Raw genomic sequence first — 10,185 nt, forward strand, 5'->3', positions numbered from 1 at the left:
GGAAGAGGCTTCTTATGTATGGAAGGAGGAACATCAGAATAATGTCAGACTTGTTCTCAGAGACCTGACAAGCCAGAAAGGGCTAGGAAGACATATTCAGGATACTCAGTGAGAAGAACATGCAGCCAAGGATGCCTTATCCAGCAAGGCTGTCATTCAAAGAATAAATAATACCTATTCCTTTGAAGCCCTTTCAAAAAATAGAAACAGAGGGGAAATTTCCAGACTCGTTCTATGAGACCAAAACCAGGCAAAGACCCCATCAAAAGGGAGGATTACAGAGCAATATCCCTGACGAACATGATTGCCAAAATACTCAACAAGATCCTAGCCAATAGGATCCAACAGTACATAAAAAGGATTATCCATTGCGACCAGGTGGAATTTATTCCTTACATGTCAGGGTGGTTCAACTTTCGCAAATCAATCGACACGATAGAGCACATTAATGAAAGAGAAGACAAGAACCATAGCATCCTCTCAAGAGATGCAGAAAAAGCACTTCACAAAATACAGCCCCTTTCCTGATTAAAAGTCTTCAGAGTATAGAGATAGAGGAGACAGTCCTCAGTTTCATAACCATCTATGAAAAGCTCACAGTGAATACCATTCTCAATGGGGAAGAGCTGAGAGCTCTTTCCTTCAGGTCAGAAACACAAGAGGGAAGCCCACTCTCACCAATATTGTTCAACATAGTACTGGAAGTCCCAGCATCAGTAATCAGACTACGAAAAGAAATAAAAGGCATTCAAATTGGCAAAGAAGTCAAACTCTGCCTCTTCACAGATGCCATGATACTTTATGTGGAAAATGCAAAATACTCCACCACCAAATTACTAGAACTCATAAACAGTTCAGTATTGTGGCAGGATATGAAACCAATGCACAGAAGTCAGTTGCTTTTCTATACACTAGCAATTTAACTATAGAAAGAGAAATTAGGGAATCAATTCCACTTAAAATAGCACCCAAAACTGTAAGATAACTTCAAATAACTGTAAGATAACTTCAAATAACCCTAACCAAAAGGTTAAGGATCTATACTCTAGAAACTACAGAACATTTATGAAAGAAAAGGAGAAAGACACAAAAAGATGGAAAACTATTCCATGCTCATGGATCTGAAAAATAAACATGGCTAAAATGTCTGTGCTGCCCAGAGCAATCTACACATTCAATGCCCTCCCTATTAAAATACCATAGGCATTTTTTCCATAGAATTGGAACAATCCTAAAACTTGTATAGAACCAGAAAAGGCCCCATACATCCAAGGAAAGGTTGATCAAGAAAACCAAAGCTGGGGGCATCACAATGCCTGACCTCAAACTATATTACAAAACTGTGACAGCATGGTATTTGCACAAAAACAGACACGTAGATCAATGTATAAGAATAGAGACCGCAGAAATGGACCCTCAACTCTATGGTCCACTCATCTTTGACAACGCAGGAATGAATACCCAATGGAAAAAGACAGTCTCTCCAATTGATGGTGCTGGGAAAATTGGACAGCCACATGCAGAAGATGGAAACGCAACCATTCTCTTACAAACTCAAAATGGATGAAAGACCTCAATGTGAGACAGGAATCTATCAAAATCCGAGAGAAGAACATAGGCAGTCACCTCTTGGACCAGCCACAGCAACTTCTTCCTAGACACATCACCAAAGGCAAGGGAAACAGAAGCAAAAATGCACTATTGGGACTTCAGTAAGATAAAAAGCTTCTGCACATCAAAGGAAACAGTCAACAAAATAAAGAGGCAACCCACGGAATGGGAGCAGATGTTTGCAAATGACATGTCATAGAAAGGGCTGATATCCAAGATCTATAAAGAACTTCTCAAACTCAACACCCAAAAAACAAATAACCCCATCAAGAAATGGGCAGAGACATGAACAGACATTTCTCCAAGACATGCAAACAGCTAACAGACACATGACAAAATGTTCAACATCACTTGCCTCAGGGAAATACAAGTCAAAGCCACAACAAGATACCACCTTCCACCAGTTAGAATGGCCAAAAATGAACACGTCAGGACATGACAGATGTTGGCGAGGATGAGAGCAAGCTGGTGCAGCCACTCTGACAAACAGTATGGAGGTCCCTCAAGATGTGAAAAATAGAATTACCCTTCTACCCAGCAACTTCACTACTGGGTATTTACCCCAAAGACACAGACATAGTGAAAAGGAGGGACACCTGCTCCCCAATGTTCACAGCAGCAATGTCCACAATAGCCAAACTATGGAAGGAGTCAAGATGACCTTCAACACATGAGTGGGTAAAGAAGATGTAGTTCATCTATACAATGGAATATTCCTCAGCCATTAGAAAGGATGAATACCTACCATTTGCCCTGACATGGATGGAACTGGAGGGGATTGTGCTGAATGAAATAAGTCTGGCGGAGATGGTTTTGTTCATATGTGGAATGTAAGAAATAGTGTGGAGGACCACAGGGGAAGGGAGGGGGAAATGAATGGGAAGAAATCAGAGAGGGAGACAAACCATGAGAGAGTCTGGACTCTGGGCACCAAAGTGAGGGCTACAGACGGGAGTAGGACGGGGTAACAGGGTGATAGGTATTAAGGAGGGCACGTGTTGTGATTAGCACTGGGAGTTACATGCAACTAATGAATCATTGAACATTACATCAAAAACAAAAGTTGTACTGGATGATGCCTAACTGAACATAATAAATAAAGAAAAATGCTTTCTACATGAAAAGCATATACTAATGGGTACAGAATTTCAGATGTGCAAGATGAAATATTCTCAAGACACGTTTCACAGCAGTGTAAATATACTTAACAAAACCGGACTTTATACTGAAAATGTTTAAAATGGCAAAATCAATGTTAGGATTCCTTATGATTTTTTAAAAGTACACTCTGTATGATTCCATTTTTATAAAGACTTCATTAATTTATTTTAGAGAGAGCGACCGTGTGGCACGAAACTGGTGGGAGAGGCAGGAGGGGGGAAGAGAGAACTGTGAGCTAACACTGCACTGAACACAGACCCTACATGGGGCTCAGTCCCTCACCATGAGATCACATCCTGAGCCAAAATCAAGATTCAGCAGCTTAACTGACTGATCACACACACACACACCCCCATCTCCTTGGGCATTAGTATGGGTGCATTCCCTTCTCTCTCCCGCACTGCTGGGGACAGTGGCGAACACTCCTGAAAATACATCTGTGAAAAATCATGCCAGAGTTTCCTGGGGTGAGTCTGAGTACGAGCATGGCTAGGAGATGGGTGCACCTGCGGCCTGGGCTAGGCGCTGCTCACCCCGATGGGCCTCCCATCACCGTTCTCTCCAGGGGACACCCATGTCCTCAGGCACCTGAGGGCCAAACGGCCTAGGAATTCACCTTCTCTGGCAGAGGACAGATGGGATTTCTTTCTCTGGCCATGAATATGAACCCTAATCCTGGGAAAGGAGAGCTTTACCTGGAACTTCTGGCCCAGCCAGGCAGCCATGGCCACCATGTATGTGACAGAGCCAGAGGAGCTGGGCCTTGGAGAGAACGAGTGCCTTAAACCAGCCTTGTGTAGGGCATGTGGGAGCAGCAGCCCCTGCTTCTGGGGGAGCAGAGATGTGTGCAGGAGGGAGGCTGGGGTGGAGCCTTCTAAGACACACCACAGTCCCTTCCTTGGGCCTGAAACCAGCAGGAAGGGAGCTCTGAGGACAGAGACGCCAGGAGGATTCCCATCCAGGAAAATGGGGCCTGCTGGAGGGTGCTGAAGCCACCAGTCCCGCTGGCCAGAGGCCCTTTACCCAGGATCACCTCTGGTGCTTCCTTAGCATGTTGTCCGTGTACATGTATGGACAGCAATTGGCCCACTCAGTGTTGCTGCACTGCCAGAGATGGAGTGCAGCTGGTGGGCCAGGCTGTAGCTATAGGATAGAGAGACACATATGACATAGTACGAGCCACACTCTGGTCTCCCTCCCCAAAGCCTACCTGGAGCTGGCGTTTGGGTGCCCTAGGGGCCAGCACACAACAGAGTCTGCGGGACCAGGGAGCCATAGCCCCAAGGGACAGTCCCCCTGTCCTCTCCCAGCTCCGGTCCCGCATCAGCTTTCCTCACTGTGGGGCTCCAGGACCCGAAACCAGGCCCCATAGGGCTGGCTTTCCTGGATTTCCTGGGGCTGGAGGGAAGACTGGCTGCGGACAGGCCTGCACTTAGCTGGACCCTGGGACTGAGTATGCATTTCTGGCCCCTGGATGAGGGATATTCAGTGACCTTTGCATACCCAGATGTCTTGTACCTTGACCTTGTACACGGAGCCTTGCTGCCCAGGATGAGCATGATTCGGGGGCTCAGAGGACTTTGGGGCCACAGAGCTGGTGGTGATGAGGAAATGTGGGGGCCCGGTCAGGTGAGGACATGGGTCTCTTTCATGTGCACAGCAGGGCTGGCTCATGGTACAGGTACTGTGTGCAGGGCCCCTGTGCTCAACTGGCCCTCTCGGGAGGGAGGCCTGGTGCACCTGTCCTCCACCTACCCCTGGAGGAGTGGCCAAGTTCAAGCATTTCCATGTCCAGCCCTTAGGGAGAGTTGGGAACGTGGGGTCAAGAGAGGCAGGGACATGCCTAGGACAAATGAGGGGTAAAGAGTCCAAGGAGCGGGGATGCTCTCCAGCCATGGGCAGCCCCAACCCCCCCCCCATGAGGTTTGCATTGGGGGTGAGAGCCCCACAGATTCTTGAGGATAGCTACCCACCCTGGCCCATGTGGGGACATGAACTTCAACATCCCCAGACAGGTGGAGAAATGTACACCTGCACGGACGGACGGACATACACACACACACACACACACACACACACACACCACTCAGACTGACCAGATGGGGATCAGATGGGAAGACATCCTGGGAGTGAGGTGGGTGACAAGGAGGCAAGGAAAAAGAGGTCAGAGAGAGCCGAGCCGTGGGACAGGGGCATCAGGACCCCTGGCAAGAACCCAGATCCATAGCATGGGGAGGGGAGACAGGCCAGATTGATGGTCGGGGGTTCCCCAAAGGGCCAGGGGGGTGCCAGGGCACTGGGAGAAGGGTCTGGGTTCTGGGGTCCATCACCACCTGGGCCACTGGAAGTAGGAAGAGATAACTCCCCCATGCCCAAGTCCAGATGGGGCTTCAGCACAAAGGGCCTCAGTTTACTCTTCTGTCAATTGGGCTGCAGAGATGGCATGTCCTAGGTTCCCGCAGGCTTGTAGAAAAGTCTGTTGGCCTTGGGTCTCCATCCCTGACCCACTGTGCTCCCAGTCCTGGGAAAATGCTTTGTACTCCCTGGAGGTCCTTCTGAGCACAGGACAGCCTGGGGACTCGGCCGCCTGATGACCTGGCTTGGCAGAATGTGGCAGAGCACTGAACCGCTGGTCTGGGGACCAAGCTCAGGAACCGCCCCCCTGCATACTGTTGCAGCCTCAGTGTCCCCATTTGGAAGAGGTTCCAGAGTCAGGGCTCTGGTCAGGGTGAGGAGGCCTTAGGAAGGAACGAAGCACATGACAGGAGAGAGAAACAGGGACAAGGGAGTCTTCTGAGGTTTCTTACATCACCCCCAGAACTCCCAGATCCTGTTCTTGGGAGAGAGACGGAGGGAGACACACAGAGAAGGCAGAGACAAGAGAAAGAACACAAGAGAGGGAACCAGGAGAAGTCAAAGACTTACAAGAGAAAGAACACAAGAGAGGGAACCAGGAGAAGTCAAAGACTTTGTTCAACTGGCTTGGGAACAATAGCCCATGATTTCGCCCTAGTCTAGTCCTGAGAGCGCCGTCAAACAGGCCATCCCCCCGGAGGGCAGAGAATTCCACAGGGATGTGGGACCAGGATTCGGGAATTGCCAAGAACCACTGTGTGGACTGCCCAGCACATGGGTGCCGAAGAGGCCCTGGGACCTGAGCCTAAACCGAATGGGAGTCCCTCCCTGGAAGTCTGAGTCACGAGAGGACAAGGTCGGAATCAGTTCACTGCAACCTTCCCACAGGGCTGGGAGACAGGCAGGAGGAGGGTGGCTTTGCCTGGTCCCCAGAGCAGATCGAGGCCCCTCTGAGCTGTGTTCTATGCCCCGCCCAGCCCCCTGCTCATCCCTGCATCCCACGGGTGCGTACCAGCCTCTTGTGAGAGCAGGTACAGAACATATTTGGAGGTCCTACCCCTGAATGCGTCCCTAGGAGTAGAAACCAGAAGCCCCCACTGGGCAGTCGGGGAGCAGGGGAGGCCCTGAGAAGCACAGGGTCTGTCCAGGCTCATAGCCCTGGGCACGAGCAGGAACCCAGTCCGAACCCAGCCCTGTATTCTCACAGTGGGGACACTGGCTGCCCCCAGGCCTCGCAGGTGCTGTGGGTGGGCTGTGTGGCTGTGACTGTATGGACAGGGCATGGAGCAGAGGCTGAGCATTGAGCACGCGGGGGAGGGGGACCCACCGGGCGGGGCTCTTGTGTGGGAGGAAGTGGTTGGTAAGCAGACCCCAGGCAGTGGTGACCTCACTTTCCTCACAATGGAGCCCAACACAATTGGGGACCCAGGTAACCAGGCACCCACACACAGAGACAGCCCCCCGCCCAGCTCATTTTGTTGCGGATCTTTGAATAAGCAACATGTTCTGTTGTGTTCCTACATGTGGAGGCTGCAAGCTGAAGAAATCATGCCCTGCACATGCTTTCCCTCACTGGGGATGTTGTCTTAAGGCTCCCCGATGGCTCTGGCCATTTGGCCAAAAGAAGAGAAAGGTAACACCATGAGGCCCAGAGCCAGCCCCCAGCCCCACATGCTCTGATTCAACCTGTACAGCGCTAGGTCCCTCCCCATGCTTGTGTGTGTGTGTGTGTGTGTGTGTGTGTGTGTGTATAAAGGCTCTAGTGAGGTGCACCCACCCCATTCAAGAACAGGCTGACAAGGGGTCAGATGCCCGGTGGGCAGTTCATGTTCACACCCAGGTCGAGGCTGGCTGGGTGGGTTGTGGGCGTGGGAGGCTGCCTCCTGTGAGAGTAGGGACAGTAGCTTCCCCCCAGGGTGCACCCCGTGTCCTGCAGGTATGGGTCCCTGTGCCAGATGTGGCGCTGTGCACACACCGTCTGGGTCTGATCTGGGAGCGGCAGGGGGGTGGGCAGGAAGACAGTGAGGACGGCTGGGCAGGGCTCTAACGGTCGGGGCTGGCTCCCGGGGTCTGTCTGTGCAGAGCACTAGTGACGATGAAATAGGAAGGAGGCTGGCGGACACCCGCTCCATCTCCCTGACCAGGAGAGTGACCGTACCGGGCTCTGCAGAAGCAGGGACTGGGGACTCCGGGGGAAGGCCGCTGACACTGCCTGCGTGCCTACACCACCGTGTGGTCCAGGAGCCAGAGCCCATGCAGGCCAAGCCTGAGGGTGAGAAGGCCGGGGCTGGGGCACGTGGGTGTCTGCGGGTGGGTCGGTGCCGGGCCCCAAGGGCAGGAGACCCCAGAGGCTGGTGTGGGGCCAGGAGCCAGGCCTGGGCTCAGAGCTCGCAGCGGGCGGACCGCAGTCAGGGAGATGTCCCGGTGAGGGTTCCTCCGTGGCTGCGGCTTCTCCGGGAGGCCCTGGGCTGAGCTCTGTCTCTGCAAAAGCACATGGAGAGACAGGCATGCTGGTGCGCTTTCCTCCTGTCATAGCCTCTCCGTCGGAGGAGCCAGAGCCGGCCCCACCTGCATCCACAGCTCCAGAGGTGGGGATGGTGCCTGCAGGGACTTCAGGAGGAGACCCGGAGCCAGCAGGTGACTGGGAACCTGCCCACAGCGAGGCTGACTCTGTCCGGGAAGAGCTGGGGTCTGCCCCTGTCCTGGGGCCTGCCTTTGCTATGGATCCTGCCCCTGACAACACCTGTGCCTCTGCTCTGGAATCTGCCCCTGCTCCTCCCCCTACTCCTCCTCCTGAGGAGCGCCCAGAGCCCCTTCTGGTGCCCACAGCCTTGCTCCACAAACAGTTACTCTTTGTTCTATCCCCCGACCCTGGCAACCTGCAGGAACGTTTTGTGCCCGACGTGTACATTTTTCCTTTCTGCTACATACTGATTTTGATTTTGTCTTTACATGTTCTGTATACTATTTATCATTCGTTTTAAAAATAAAATACTTGTTTTCAATTACACGCGTCATGAGTATAATTACACTCCCAGTGTTTACCCACCACATGACAGAACATTGCTGCAGGATATCTCCTTCCCCAAAGGAGACCCTGAACCCAAAGCCCTACCTGGCCATTTCTCTTCCAGCCCAGATGCTTGCACCCCTGAGCTGCTTTCTCTCTCCCTGGGGAGAAGGTGAAGATCGGGAGGTCGATGCAGGTCCCCTGGAGAGAAGGGTGACTGGGAACAGTGAGCAGCACCTATCCTGGGCAGCAGGTGCAGCCACACCTAGCCATGCCCGGCCTGGCACTCACTCCCGGCCACTCTGGCGCGGTCTTTCACGGATGTACCTTCGGGAGTGTTCAGCGCAATGGTGGGGGAAAGACCGGGAATGGAACAGCGCTAACGCCCTAGGACATGGTGGGATCCTCAGTCCCAGTCCTTATGGCAGAATGTCCTGTAGCTACTGTCCCAGAGTCATCGGGGGCACGAGATCTAGAAAGCACCTCCTGGGACCCCCTCCTGCCACCCTGCTCCTGGGAACATCAGAGTTGTTGAGGAAGTGGAGAGGATCCAGGGTGACAAGGGGCCAAGGAGAAGGAAGCACAGCACCGAGAGGACAGATGGACGTGCCCAGTGCCACCATCCCGGGCCCGGGCTGTGATGCCCTCCGACCTCACCCTAAATAATGGTTCCTGATGTGTGCACCTGGCTTCGGGGTTTCCCTCCTTCCCCCACTTACTCACCCTCCCATTCATCATCCCCCCACCCCCTGCTCCTTCCCCTCCACCCCTTTCCCCACTGCATCACCCACCCTGCCCCCCTCCCTCTCATGCTCCCTCCCTCCCTCTGACACTCCTCCCTTGTGCTCCTCTCTCCCTCTCAAGCCTGTCCTCCCCACCCTACCTTCCTCCTCCTCTCCACTTCTGCCCTCCCCCTCGCTGCCCCCCTCCCATCTCGGCCACCCCCTCCCCTGCCTTCCTCCTCTCCCCCTCCCTGTTGTCCCGCTCCATCTCCTTTCCCTCCCTTCTCCCCCTCCCTCTCTCATGCCCTCCTGCATTCAGCAGAGGATCTGGGGTCCGCAGGACCACTGGGGCTTCATCAGGGAGCACCCCCAGCCCACGTGGTCATGTCCACTGGGGGAGGTGATGGGGCAGGCCTCAGGGCTAGCCGTGGTGATGAGCACCAGGAATCTGCTCCTAAAACAGAGGCCCATTGCACAAAGAAAACAATGGAGAGACCCATGCTTAGCACTTCCTCTAGGAAAATCTAGTCCCCAAGATTGATGAAAAGTAAATACATCCTAGACTTCATGCACCATGAGTGCTAATGGCTCTATACTCCCTGATTCCTACAAGCAACAAAGAGTAAATCATCCAGCGATGACTGTGGGTTTGTGACACAATGTTTCTGACCAAATGACAGTGTTTCAACCAACATCTCCAGCGCCTCCGAGTGTTCCCAGGGTCTCTGCGAGCCTCTGATCCTTCCACCGACCTCCTTGGGAAGCTCTGTTCTGTCATGTTCCTTGTCTCCTGCCTCTCCTGTGAGCTTCTGGTGGTCTATCTCCCCCCACCGGGACACCCTCGCCAGGATTTCCTGTGCCCCTTGGCTGGGTGCCCACATTGCACACTGGGCTCCAAGAGCCCCATGCTTTGTGCAGGCCTGTGTGCTCCCTCGGGGTCACTTGGCATCTCCCTTGCAGTGGCCTGCATCTTCCTGCACTGGGTCCTCTCTGACGAGTCTGTGAGGCCAGCCTGTGCCCATGTCACGGCCATGGGAGCACGAGTCCAGAAGGTCTAGATGACCTGATGCAGTCCCAGCGTGTGGAGCCTGGGCCAGGGGTGGTCTCTGAGAAGGGGAGGAGTTGGGCCCAGGGAGCCTGACTGGGGATGTGCCACCTTGAGCCCCCAGGAGGAGAGCGAGCACCGGGGGGGCCTGGCACTCAGCCCTGCTGGGAGACCATGTCCCACACACAGGGGATCTGTCCCCAGGGCTGGACATCATTGCAGTATCCACCCTCCTAGGCTGCGGGCTGCCGGTGACTGTTAGGGGAGGTGGCACCACTGAC

General features: G+C 53.5%; 1 long non-coding RNA gene across 1 annotated transcript; it reads left to right on the plus strand.

Moving 5' to 3' along the window:
- Positions 1-5,850: 5,850 nt before the first annotated feature.
- LOC309857637 lies at positions 5,851-7,396 on the plus strand. The gene is made up of 3 exons (XR_014307820.1): positions 5,851-5,983; positions 6,657-6,760; positions 7,210-7,396. It is a non-coding gene; the product is annotated as an uncharacterized lncRNA (long non-coding RNA).
- The last annotated feature ends 2,789 nt before the right edge of the window (positions 7,397-10,185 follow it).

Source organism: Mustela nivalis, assembly GCF_964662115.1.
Source record: "Mustela nivalis genome assembly, contig: HAP1_SCAFFOLD_1007, whole genome shotgun sequence".
In the NCBI taxonomy this organism is placed as follows: domain Eukaryota; kingdom Metazoa; phylum Chordata; class Mammalia; order Carnivora; family Mustelidae; genus Mustela; species Mustela nivalis.